Raw genomic sequence first — 14041 nt, forward strand, 5'->3', positions numbered from 1 at the left:
GTGAGCAGCATAAATTCAAACAATGTCAAACCTACACAGCTAGTCCTGCTGTCTTTAGGTTAGTGGCGAGCTGAGCAAATTATGCCAGAATATGTTCAGCAGAGTTGGGGGTCAGGAACTGAATACTATCTGAGCCATAGTTCTAGTTACAGGTAGGTAGCCGTGTTGGTCTGAGTCGAAGCAAAATAAAAAAATTCCTTCAGTAGCACCTTAAAGACCAACTAAGTTTTTATTTTGGTATGAACTTTCGTGTGCATGCACGCTGGTATCTGAAGAAGTGTGCATGCACACGAAAGCTCATACCAAAATAAAAACTTAGTTGGTCTTTAAGGTGCTACAGAAGGATTTTTTTTATCTGAGCCAGGAATCCCTCAGCTACAACTGAGATCTGCTGCTTCCTAATCTCCTCACCTGGTGGATCTTGCCATAGGATTGCCCCCTACACGACAACATTACGGTATTAAGTGGGATGATAAAGCAAGGATTTTGTTCTCAAGAAATTTACTTCAGGAATTGAACAGTGTAATGAAAATTCATTTTTTCCCCCAGGTGGTGGGTCTTTCCCATTTGAGATATGTTTGTGTTTTTGCTCCCCCCCTCTCTTTTTTTTGTCAGTTACAGCATGTGTACAGTCAATCTCCCTCTCTGCATTTTGTCAACTGGATCATAGTTTGGGTAATGGCTCAAAGAAGGAAACCAGAGGGTCTAAATTGAAAACAACAACAACACTATTTACGCATTGTTATCTGCTCGTGAGATTATTCCTTTTTTGGCATTTCAGCAAATTTTGCTACAAAAATGATATGTCAAACTTTGGAAATCAGTAATTAAACCAAATTGAATTATCTTAGATAGACTGTGTACTTAGCCATACAAAACACAGGGTAATTGAGAATTCAATCTAGCATTTTCTGTTTGTGTCTATATAAAAGACACAGGGTTTTTTTTTAAATAGCTGTAGGTCATCTTAGGTTAGGAAGGAATGAAATTTGGTCAAGTGTGGGCTGGCTACCAACATGAGACAGTCTGTATCAACAATGGGAACGGGACAGTTACCAAAAGAGCAGCAGGATCTTCAGGCTCCCATTTTCCTTTCCTGGAGAGAGGACAAAAAACAAAGGTTTATAAGCCACTTAAATAAGCAGACTGAAGAATGTGCTATGAAATGTCTTCCATTGGAGTGTAATTGTAATTGTAGCTGCCTGATTGTTGGCAATAATCATTCTGGCACTCTGGCCATCTTTTTATTTAATAGTCTACAGAAGTCTGAAATGGAGTAGCTATATTTTGCACATTGGGAAAGTTGAGTCACTTTTCATAAAATGTATGCGGGGCATGCCCCCAGCCATAGTTTAAGCACATTGAGGTGTGATTACTTTGAATGGGAGAATGAGGGAGCAATCTTATGCACAAGAAGCTGGCGTAGAGTTACACAGGATCCAAACGCTGTTCAGCAGCGGGGCTGTTGCTCCTGCTTTGCCTAAGCTTGACGGAAGGAAATTTAGCCTTTGAAATAGTGTTCTACATCAGGTTTCCAGGTCATGTGACTGAGCTGAGCATGCTTAGGATCCAGCCTAAGTACCGTGGTACCTCTACTTACGAATTTAATGCGTTCCGAACACACATTTGTAAGTCGAAAAAAATTGTAAGTCAGATCCCATAGGAATGAATTGGGAGAAAAAATTCGTAAGTCGAAGCAACCCTATCTAAAAATTCATAAGTAGAGAAAATCCTATCTAAACCGCATCCAAGATGGCGGACGGAGCTCCATTCGTAAGTAGAAACATTCGTAAGTAGAGTTATTCGTAAGTAGAGGTACCACTGTACCACTCCCAGAACACCCCTTTCAGACCCTCCAAGTGTCCCTATTTTTCAGGGACAGTTCTGGATTTATAAAAGGAATCCCAGTTTCTGATTTGATCTAAGCATGTCTTGCTTTTCCTTAGGATGTCCCTATTTTCATCGGAGAAATTTCAGAGCGTTTGGAGTTATCCAACCCCTTAGCCATCTGTACAGTGGTACCTCGGTTTATGAACACAATTGGTTCTGGAAGTCTGTTCATAAACTGAAGCGTTCATAAACTGAAGTGAACTTTCCCATTGAAAGTAATGGAAAGTGGATTAATCTGTTCCAGACGGTCCGCGGAGTACTTAAACTGAAGCGTTCATAAACTGAAGCGAACTTTCCCATTGAAAGTAATGGAAAGTGGATTAATCCGTTCCAGACGGGTCCGCGGAGTACTTAAACTGAAGCGTTCATAAAATGAAGCGAACTTTCCCATTGAAAGTAATGGAAAGTGGATTAATCCGTTCCAGACGGGTCCGCGGAGTACTCAACCTGAAGCGTACTTAACCCGAAGCATGGGTGTAATTGGTTCCGGAAGTCTATTCATAAACTGAAGCGTTCATAAACTGAAGCGAACTTTCCCGTTGAAAGTAATGGAAAGTGAATTAATCCGTTCCAGATGGGTCCGCGGCGTTCGCAAACCGAAAATTCGTAAACCGAGGTGTTCATAAACCGAGGTTCCACTGTATAGGGAAGTTTTTTTTAAATGTGCAATGTTTTATTGTGTTTTTATATAGGCTGGGGCAACCTGGTCAGATGGGAGGGGATAAATAGTAAACTTATGGTTATGGAATAGGACGTCTCTATTTTCATCGGTGGCATGCTGGAGGGTATGCCATTTGTGGGGTGCTTACACCAGTCTTGGCTCAGCCAGGATGAACAATTTATGTCGGTGTATCTTCTGTTGAGCCAGGATTGGGGACTTTATGCTGACACACAAAGTATTACTATTTTAAAATCAAGACTCCTTGTGCTCTCTCCTTCCTTCGTTCCTTCCTTCCTTCCTTCCTTCCTTCCTTCCTTCCTTCCTTCCTTCCTTCCTTCCTTCCTTCCTTCCTTCCTTCCTTCCCAGGGTGGCCCTGCCGCTACAAGCTGCCCAAGGGAGGACAACAGCAGCGGCAGCCATGGAGAGGCAATGGGATGCTCCCTAGCAGCCATCACCTCAATGGCCCAGGACAAGCGGTGGCACTGGGGGAAGAAATAGGGACATTCCAGGATCAAATCAGAACCCGGGGTGGCTTTCATAATTCTGGGACTATCTTGGGAAATAGGGACACTTGAAGTTATGGGGAATGTCCTCTCCAGTCCTCTTTTGCACTCTGTGCAGGAAGGCGGAGATATTTTGGGGTGGGTGTGGGTGGGGAAGCCGTGCTCACAACACAGTGCTCACATGGGTTAATTCATATTTCCTGCTTAGGGCTTCCATTGAAACGGTACCTGCCAATTGCATGCCCATCTGACTCAAAGCTGTGAGTTCTCAAGTTGAAGAACAAAATACCTGAGAAAACTGATGGTTGGGAGAAAATGAGTGAAGATACTGAAAGTTCCTGGAGGCAGTTTTAGGAATGTGGGGTGGGGGTGGGGAGGCAGACCCCACTCCAGGGTTATTTGAAGGACCTGGAAATGACCTGGTAATTTAACCAGAGCCAGTCCACCACTAGCAGTCTGAGGTTTTGTGAAGATAAACACATTCTTTACCTGTATATAACTGTTATTTGCAATGGTTGAGTTGATTTAAGCTCAACTGTAAATTTAGTTTCAATAAAAATATGTTCCCTCACCACTATCGCTCACTGGAAGGACAGATCGTGAAGCTGAGGCTCCAATACCTCATGAGAAGAGAAGACTCCCTGGAAAAGACCCTGATGTTGGGAAAGACTGAGGGCACTAGGAGAAGGGGACGACAGAGGACGAGATGGTTGGACAGTGTTCTCGAAGCTACGAACATGAGTTTGACCAAACTGCGGGAGGCAGTGCAAGACAGGAGTGCCTGGCGTGCTCTGGTCCATGAGGTCACAAAGAGTCGGGCACGACTAAACGACTAAACAACAACAACACCACTATCATTTTCTTGCTTTGGCCTTCATGTGCTCAAGCACTTGCACCGCACCCCCCATTTTCCCCTTCAGCAGCTCATCCTATAAAATACTTTATCTGCAGAGGTACCTCCCCTCTCTCTGCTGGGCTTGCCTCCCATACTTAACACCACAAAAATCGAGACATATGATTGCTTCTACCCACATCCTTTCAATGAAGACTCTCTACTGGACGGCTTTTTCAAACATATCCCCCCCACCCCTCCGTATCTCAGGTATGCTTCGGCTGCAATCGTGTATGCTACATCTTGCTTCAGCTCAAACCTTGCCAATCTTGCAGGCTGAACAGAATGACTTCCCTACAAGGGAATCCTTTGCCCCAAACGTTTCTCATAAGAGCTCGAGCATCAAAGAAGCTGCGTCCCAACAGCTCAATAGCGCTTCCCTGCTTCTGGGATCCACTGTGGCTTTCAAAGACTGACAGCACTCCCCTCTCAGCCCCAGGATTGGCGGAACCCAGGAAGAACCTGTCATTAGTGAGTTTGCATACGGAGGGAGACAATGTAATTACAGTGGGAAAGTATCTAAAGTCTAAAGTATCTAAAGTCTATGTGGGAAGATGATGGAGGGTCTTCTCTGGTTTTTTTTTCCCTTCGCATTTTTTTGGGAATACATCACAGTTAACCTTCTCCATCAAAAATATACACAAAAGAATATACTGAAATGTTGGAAATAAAGCAAAGATAAATAATGAAGTATTGAGACTTCCCTCTGGCCCAACATGGGTCCTTGTGGCGTTTGCCCATTCCTTATGATTATGTTTGTACCGGGGGGGGGATGGAAATGGTTAATGTAGACTGACCAATGAGAAAGCTCAGAGGCAGAGCCTACCTGGTTTCGAGGCTCAGCCCAGGTGTTTTACCATTGGAAGATAGAGGTGTCAGAGTCAGACAGAGCCAGGAAGACGAACATAGCAGTTGGGACAGCTAGAGTGAGAGATGGGGAATAGAACTGAGAGAGAGGAGTGTGACAGTGCGAGATAGTGCCACATCTAGTTAAGGGCGTGCATTTCAGAAACGGTTCTGAATATATTTAAAACTTGCTTGTTCTTCAATAAACTTTTATCTTCGTTGTTGACTTTACAACCTGACTGAGACTCAGTATTTCACCAGAAAAAACTTGGTTGGTGGCAGCGGAAGAATAAAGCAGTGGTGTACAGGTTAATAGTTCGTGAAGCAACTGGGGGCTCTGTACGAACGCCACAGTCCTCTACCTTTCTAAATTAAACTGCATATTAAATAGCATCTAGTTAATATTTATCCATTATTTCCATAAGTTATGTCACATTACAGGAGTCATTCAAGACCTGCCAAAGATTTCAGGTGTTTACAGTGATCTTTTAGGTATTGTCTGTATTTATCCCACTCTCTTAAATTTTTGGACGTTGTGATTCCTAATTTCCCCCGTTAATCTTGCCATCTCAGCATTCTCAAATAATTTCGTCTGCCATTCCATTTTTGTTGGTATGATGGAGGATCTTCTCTGATAACGTTAGAACTCCTAACAGCTTTTGTGGTGTGATGATTTGACTGGAGTAGGTTCAGGACCAACAAAACCATCTGCTTTCTCCAAGGAGGCCTTATTTATTTAGGACATTTGAAGTTAGTTTAATGATGTAATGATAACTACTAGTTTAGGTGGTTTTAAAAAGGAATTAAGACAGCTTCATGGGACATGTGTGCACCCAAAGTCATCTGCTGTGCTCACAGGCCTTTTTGTGGCTGCAAATTCTTCCATTCAGAGGGTAGTACCCCGGAGTAGATCGCTGCAGAAAGAATGTCTGCATTTTATATATCTGTATGGAATTTAAGCCTTCTCCAAAAGATGGCACTGTTTGTTTGTACTCTACCTTGAACGCTGTGGAATCACTGTCTAAAGAAAACTCAGATAGGGTCAAAATATTGTTTATTGAAACTACACAATTCATTTTTTTTTAATGAGCAAACATCTTTATTGATTTTTATAACAAAACAAACAGAACAGATATTTCAAACAGAAACAGAAACAGAACAGATATTTCATACTAAAGTACGTCAATCCACTGTCGTCTCACAAAAATAAAGATTTTCATTAAACAAACTACAAATTTGTTTTCATTATTATTGCCCTGATGACTTCCCGTCACCTCCCATAGCGCAACTCTTCTTTTTTGCGAAGTACATACTTTTCGTCCTCTTATCATCCCTTTTGTACATCAATGAATCCAATCATACCGATAATTATTTTAGGTTCTAATACTACTTTATAGGCCAGTCATTCTAAGGCTGCCATGGAAATTACAGAATGTCCATTTCTCTCTTGCATATATCTCTTAATCACATCCCATTTTTTGGTAAACATCTGTTTTGTAACTCCCCTTAAATTATCTGTTAACTGAGCCAACTCTACCATATCTGACAATTTACATTGCCACTCCTGGAGTGTTGGGAGCGTGTCCCCCTTCCACCTGGCCGCTATTAGTAACCGGGCTGCAGCTGATGCATATAGGAAAATCTCCCTATATTGGACAGGTAAGTCTCTATTCAGGATACCCAACAAGAAGGCCTCTGGTCTTTTTTTTAAATGTTATTCTCACAATCTTTTTCATTTCTTCGTAGACCATTCAAGTGCAGTTTCAACACTTTTCTTTGCCATATTACTCATGTACATATTATGCATACGGTATATTATGCACATAATATGTATATATTTTGCACATGGAAACAGGAACGGAACTTGCACAAAAGTCTTAGCAAGGTTTTGAAATGATGGCCCTGTCCTTACATTTAGGTTGAACAGTGGTCCATCCAGCCCCCACAATGTCTTTTTTTTAACTGATGGAAGATCTCCTGTGTCTCAAGAGTTTGGTCAGCAATGCAAATAAAGAAAGCTCTACTATTGATACAGCAACAGAACCTTCTCAGGACCTGGTATGCTTCAGTAACACCCCTCTCTCCCCACACACCTCCCAAAAGCAACTCGGGTTTGAGTGATTGCTTTATACTTACCTCATCCGTTTTTAAGTACAGATAATTTACATGGCACCGATTAATTACTTGTGATCTGAAATTTCAAGCATTAGGAAAATACTCACCAGGGGTATATTCCCTCCTTACCGTCTGTCTGCAGTTCCTCTCTTCTATATGCCCTGATTCAAGGCATGTTTTAACCCAGAAGATGTGTCAGTTTGTCACCGTCCGGTCGGCGGGCGGTTGAAGCCCTGGCTGAGGATGTTGGGACCAGAGGCAAGATGGTGGTGTAGAAGCAGGAACAGGTGCAGGGCTGAGGGTCCAGCAGCAGGCAGTCGCAGGGTCAAGGAGCAAGGCAGAGGCGAAGTCTGGGAGTCAAGGAGCAAGGCGTCGGCAAGGCAAAGGTCCAAGGGTTGAGGATCAAGGCGTCGGCAAGGCGAGGGTCCAAGGAACAAGGAGCAAGAGGCCAGAGGCAACCAAGCAGGGCTAGCGTTGCTGTGGCAAAGAGCTGAAGGGAAATGCTGAGCTTTTATCCCTCCCAGCTCCTGCCACCAGGTGCAGTGAGGTATCAAGTGGTCTCACCTGAGTGGCCACTCCTTGCTTCTCCGGCACAAGCTGAGGCCTCACCTGAATGGCCACTCCTTGCTTCTCCAGCACAAGCTGAGGCAGGCCCCAGTCCTGCAAAGCACTACAGGCCTGACTCCTGCCCATACTCCTGACACACTTTTTCAGTCAGTGGAGCTTAGCTCTCTAATGATAATTATTTCTGCAATCGTATCAGCCAGAAAAGCCATCATAGACATTTTTAGGTGGGAGGCAATGTGGTAAAGTTGCCAAAACTTGATATCAATCTGTTTGTGGCACATCAGGATGGATCGCACAACACAAAAATATGAATGTACTAGTTGATACATTAGGGAATAAAGACGTCTTCTACTAGGTTTGTCCATTCTGACTAATGTCATCAGTCTAGATATCAGGTGGAAACTTTCCCCAGCTATTCTGCCTGAGATCCTTATGAGTAATGGTGTCACAGGATGAAACCTGAGGGTTTCTGCATGCAAGCAGATGCTTCATCCACAGCACCATGGCCCCTTCACTCGAGAATTGGCATCCTGAGACTGTGGATGAAGAGGATGATAGAATCTGGTTGTAAATTTATGTACCAAGCTAAACTGGTAACTTAGGAGAAATATTCTTGGTTGTTTTACTAGTCTTATGCAAGAATCAGCAAGCTGCAGCTCGCTAATGAATAACAACAACAACAACAACAACAACAACAACAACAACAACAACAACAACAACAATTCATACCCCGCCCATCCGGCCGGGTTCCCCAGCCACTCTGGGCAGCTTCCAACAGGATATTAAAAACACAGTAAAAGATCAAACATTAAAAACTTCCTTAAACAGGGCTGCCTTCAGGTGTCTTCTAAAAGTCAGATAGTTACTTATTGCCTTGATATCTGATAGGAGGGCATTCCACAGGGCGGGTGCCACCGCTGAGAAGGCCCTCTGCCTGGTTCCCTGTAACTTGGCTTCTCACAGTGAGGGAACCGCCAGAAGGCCCCCGGTGCTGGACCTCAGTGTCCAGCCAGAACGATGGGGTGGAGATCTTCCTTCAGGTATACTGGGCCGAGGCCGTTTAGGGCTTCAAAGGTTAGCACCAACATTTTGAATTGTGCTCGGAAACGTACTGAGAGCCAATGTCGGTCTTTCAGGACCGGTGTTATATGGTCTTGGTGGCCACTCCCAGTCACCAGTCTAACTGCTGCATTCTCCGGGTCACCTTCAAAGGTAGCCCCACGTACAGGGCCGGTGCTAGGGCTTTTTGTGCCCTAGGGAAAATCACCTTCTGGCGCCCCCGGCACATGCGTCATGACGCATGCGTCATGCCCCATGCACAACGCCTCTGACGCCTCTGCGTCCCCTCCATAGGCAGGAGGAGCGCAAGCCAAAAGGAGAGCGCAAGCCACCACCACCACTCGCTCGTTGCAGCTGCTGAGGAACCCACAGCGTTCCCTCCATAGGCGGGAGGGCGCTGAGCTCTCCTTCTGGCTCGCGCTCCATAGGACCTCCATAGGCGGGAGGAGCGCGAGCGAGCGCCGTGGGAGGGCGGCAGTGGCACGGGGGGGGTTGCGCCCCCTCCATTTACGTGCTCTAGGCAACTGCCTAGTTCGCCTAAATGGACACACCGGCCCTGCCCACGTAGAGCGCATTGCAATAGTCCAAACGGGAGATAACCAGAGCATGCACCACTCTGGCAAGACAGTCTGCGGGCAGGTAGGGTCTCAACCCGAGTACCAGATGGAGCTGGTAGACAGCTGCCCTGGACACAGAATTGACCTGTGCCTCCATGGACAGATGTGAGTCCAAAATGACTCCCAGGAACACATCCACAGCCAAGGGTTTCTGAAGAAGAAGAAGAAGAAGAAGAAGAAGAAGAAGAAGAAGAAGAAGAAGAAGAAGAAGAAGAAGAAGAAGAAGAAGAAGAAGAAGAAGAAGAGTAGTTTGGATTTGATATCCTGCTTCTCACTATCCGAAGGAGTCTCAAAGCGGCTAACAATCTCCTTTCCCCTCCTCCTCCTAAGAATGTGAGAACATAACAGAAGCCTGCTGCTGTATCCAGACACACTTGCCTATCCAGTTTTCAGAATTACTGACATCGGCTGAAAAGATTCCTTTAATCCTACCCACTGGAATTTAGGGAAATTGCAAATTGAGAAATTAAAGGACAAATGGTATATTCTTTGGTATTGAGTCTATCAACTTAGAATAGATAACATGCAATGTTGTGAGAACCTAGAATTGTTCGACAGTAGAATGGGCTTCCTTGGAAGGTGGTGGTCTCTCCTTCCTTGGAGGCAGAAGTTGGATGAGCGACCTTCTGTCAGGGATGCTTTAGCTGAGATTCCTGCTTCTCTTCAGCATAGTATAAACCGATCTGTCGAACCGTGTGTTGACACAGGCAATGTGAATTCATCCTTTGTATTCTCTGGATGACTTCTGGAAGCCATCCTGTGAATATGCATATGTTGAAAAGTTCCCTGAAAAGTTACTACCTGGCTAAACTGTTCTAATGTTGGTCTTGTGGGCAAGATCATAAATCCCTGTTATATTCTGCTTATAGAAAAAAATTATACCGATATATAAATCCACTATGTCTTTTACATGCAAATATGCTTAGAATCATAAAACTGTAGAGTTGGAAGGGACTAATCTAGTCTAGGCCCCAGTAAGGCAGGAATCTCAGCTAAAACATTCAGACAGTGTAAAGTGTCTTTGCATAGGCATATTGGTTTGGCCCTGAACATCAAGCCATCCTTTTCTTCTTCATTTTTGTAATTCACATCATTCAAATGGATTGTAGATTGAGACACAGCCTGATAAACTAGATAGATGGCTCATATTTTTAAATGACAAAATCATCTCTAAGAACATAAACAAATAACTGAACGGAGATACATAAAATGGAAATTAGTGTAATAAAGACTGAAGCAATCATCTGGATTCTTCTACTACTCCATGAATTGTAATGAACTGAAACCGCCGATGAATTCAAGTGCCTTGCAGACATTTTTCAGATGCTATGGAGAAGAGGATGAAGAAATGGGAATATTTGCCCAGGAAGCAGTTCCCAAATCTCCATTCAGTTCAAATCAATTACCAATGGTGCTGAAATAAGTACATACAATACAGCTGTGAGATAAAAAGCTATCAGTGCAGGCCTTTTATATGCTTCAAATGTGAATCTAATTACTTTAATAGGTGACCTTCATATATGGCAGGGGTGGAGGGGAAGAGGCATTGCTGCAGAGAGGTTAATTTAGAATATGCGGGAAATGATAAAATAAATGTAAGCAGTGCTTTTTTCTTGGGGGGGGGGGTACGCAGGGGTATGCATACCCCTAAACATTTTGTGAATCAAAGTTTGGTCTCATTGAGGGACAGTATTTCAATATGGGTAGGAAAATGAGAGTACCCCTCAGAATACCTTTTTAGGGGGGGGGGAAGTACTGAATTTAAGGAACCGCAGAAAGAGGAGGAAGGAAGTCGAGGTTTGAAATGTTAGAACTATTGTCAAACTTTTGAAATGTATCTAAATGAAAACTATAAATAAAATTATAAATAAATATTTTTAATGGATTCTCTCAGCTAAGGTCTGCGTTAAACCATCCACAGGGCCAGTAAGAAACTCTACATTCCAAGGCACCGTGTGCTTCCATGAAATCACCTACATTTAGAAAAGCCTGCAAGTACCCTGTTCTGCCCCTTCCCTGCCCTGTCCCTTTTGATGATTTTCTTTTCAGATTATATTTTATAATCAAAGTATGACTGCAGCTCTTTATTTGCATAAAATAAAATGTTCTTTTTTCTGAGTAATGGAAGAGAAACCATGGTGGATTTGGGTTACGAGAGTGCTGCAGTAACTGTGGCCAAGTTCCTGTTGCCCTGGCGCCGTGGTGCGAAGATCCCTCTGACCACAGCTGCCAAGTTCGGGCCTGAGAAATAAGGGACTGGACCGGAAGTAGCAGACCGGAAGTAGCGCTGCCGCCATTTTGGAACTGGGTGGAGCATGCTCAGAAGCTACTTTTGATGCTGCTCTGCCCTGTTCCAAAATGGCCGCCGCACCAGAAGTCGCGCTGCACCCATTTTGGAACTGGGCAAAGCAGCATCAAAAGTCGCTTTTGAGCATGCTCCGCCCAGTTCCAAAATGGCCGCCGCACCAGAATAAACCGGGGGAAAACAAAAAAAATCAATTTTTTTCGGCTGGGGACAGCTGGAAAAATGGGGGTTTCCCGGGGAATACGGGAGACTTGGCAGCTATGCCTCTGGCGCCCCCCTGCCCCGTTTCCCAGCGCGGCTGTCTGATGGGCACAGCAGCGCAGCGACCCCTGGCGTCCCGGCGCCTTGGTGCCCTGTGCCACCCAGCCTTGCCTTAGAGCCAGCCCTGATTAAGTATATACAGGGTGAGTTTTTCAAAGAGGCCCCGTGGAACATGTGTACTCTCTATCCACGGGGGCTCTTTTAAAGGACTCACACTGTATATACCTTACCTACACAAAATATTGCAGGAATCAACACTTATGTGGTTATCAAATTTGTCCTTCAACTCCATTGAGTTTTACTGCTAATTATAAGAGTCTTCCCATTTTGCTGAAGGTGCAGAATAAAGTCTGTGACTCCGTTTACCACTAAGCAGCTTCCACTTACTGGCTCTGCTGCAATGCTGAAAGCAGAAACATTTGGTGGTCTCAAATGAACTGATGTGTGAGGGAAAGGGAAATGTTGCAGTTTACTATAAATTTGCAACACAGCTTAGTAAATAAAAATTTTACGACAGTTTGAAACCAAGATTTGATTTCATTTGCAGCAGACCTGCGCAACAATCAGCTTTCATTTTGCACACACATACACAGAAATTTGTAAAAGTATCAAGCATTTCTCCTTTATTAAAATTATTCTTGCCCATTTCCTCAAGCTCAAGGTACACATGGCAGTGCAGTGGTACCTTGGTTCTCAAACTTAATCCATTCCGGGAGTCTGTTTGACTCCCGAAATGGTTCGAAAACCAAGGCGCGGCTTCTGATTGGCTGCAGGAGCTTCCTGTACTCAAGCGGAAGTCGCGGAAGCCGCATCGGACATTCGGCTTCCAAAAAACGTTCGCAAACTGGAAGACTTTCTTCCGGGTTAGCGGCGTTCGGGAACCGATTTGTTCAACAACTAAGCCATTCAGGAACCAAGGTACCACTGTATCAGCAAGCCCTTTTGCCAAAGGAAAGTATTCAGTAAGTGATGGAAGTTAAAGGGATACCATGTAGAAAAAAAAATCCTCACATCAACATCCTGTGTCAAATTAATACAGATTATGCGCAAAAATAATCTTGAATTCTGCAACTTGTATAGATTCTGCATATTTGTGTATAATTTGTTTCGCTATTAGATTAAAGAAACTATGCAGGACATCAAAGTCATTCCTCAACCACTCCAAATCTTGTTCTCAGCTCCTAAGATTTTACTTCCACACCTGTATACTCTGCTGTAAGGACTAGAATCTTAAAACTGTGGTTCTTTGCTAAGTTTTGTGCTCACTTTTTACCTATTCTGCATTTACCTATAATTACAAAATAAAAAATTATACCTTTAGCCAATTTCCCTCTCTAACCCCCCCCCCCCCCCGAGTTAACTCACAGACCTGGCAAACAGGCATTACTTGAAATATTCCCTCAGGTCAGAGGTTTGTGTCACATTAAATGGCTACTTTGATTATAGGGCATCTATAATCTAGAAACAAGCAGTCGGGGTGCCATATTGCTTGGGATCCTGTTGCGAAGTTTGTTACGGGGACCAGCATTGGTGAACCTGTGAGCTTTGTAGGATCACAGCTTAAGCTGGTTTTATGTACACAATCGTAGATCTATGTGGATCACCAATACATACATACATACATACATACATACATACATACATACATACATACAAGAAGGCCGGAGACCCTTTGCTTACTCAGCTCTGGAGGCCCTCATGAGATATCCCCACAAATGTGGGCTAACTCCCCACTTCCTGACCCCATATATTAACATGTTGTTTGTTTAGTCGTTTAGTCGTGTCCAACTCTTCGTGACCCCATGGCACTCCTGTCTTCCACTGCCTCCCGCAGTTTGGTCAAACTCATGTTCATAGCTTTGAGAACACTATCAACCATCTCATCCTCTGTCGTCCCCTTCTCCTAGTGCCCTCAATCTTTCCCAACATCAGGGTCTTTTCCAGGGAGTCTTCTCTTCTCATGAGGTGGCCAAAGTATTGGAGCCTCAGCTTCATGATCTGTCCTTCCAGTGAGCACTCAGGGCTGATTTCCTTCAGAATGGGTAGGTTTGATCTTCTTGCAGTCCATGGGACTCTCAAGAGTCTCCTCCAGCACCAGAATTCAAAAGCACCAATTCTTCAGCGATCAGCCTTCTTTATGGTCCAGCTCTCACTTCACATATATTGTTATTTTTCTCTCAGAGATGTGGAAATAACACAGAGAAAAACACTTTGTCCCTTCTGTGCAGAATGTTTGCCCCTGGGGCTGCTACTGTTTAGATGGTTTGACTGCTCACTTCAGAATCCTAAGGATCGGCACACAAGGATCGATCATTTGACCGTTTC

The sequence above is a fragment of the Zootoca vivipara genome, chromosome 8 (genome assembly GCF_963506605.1).
Source record: "Zootoca vivipara chromosome 8, rZooViv1.1, whole genome shotgun sequence".
NCBI lineage: Eukaryota > Metazoa > Chordata > Lepidosauria > Squamata > Lacertidae > Zootoca > Zootoca vivipara.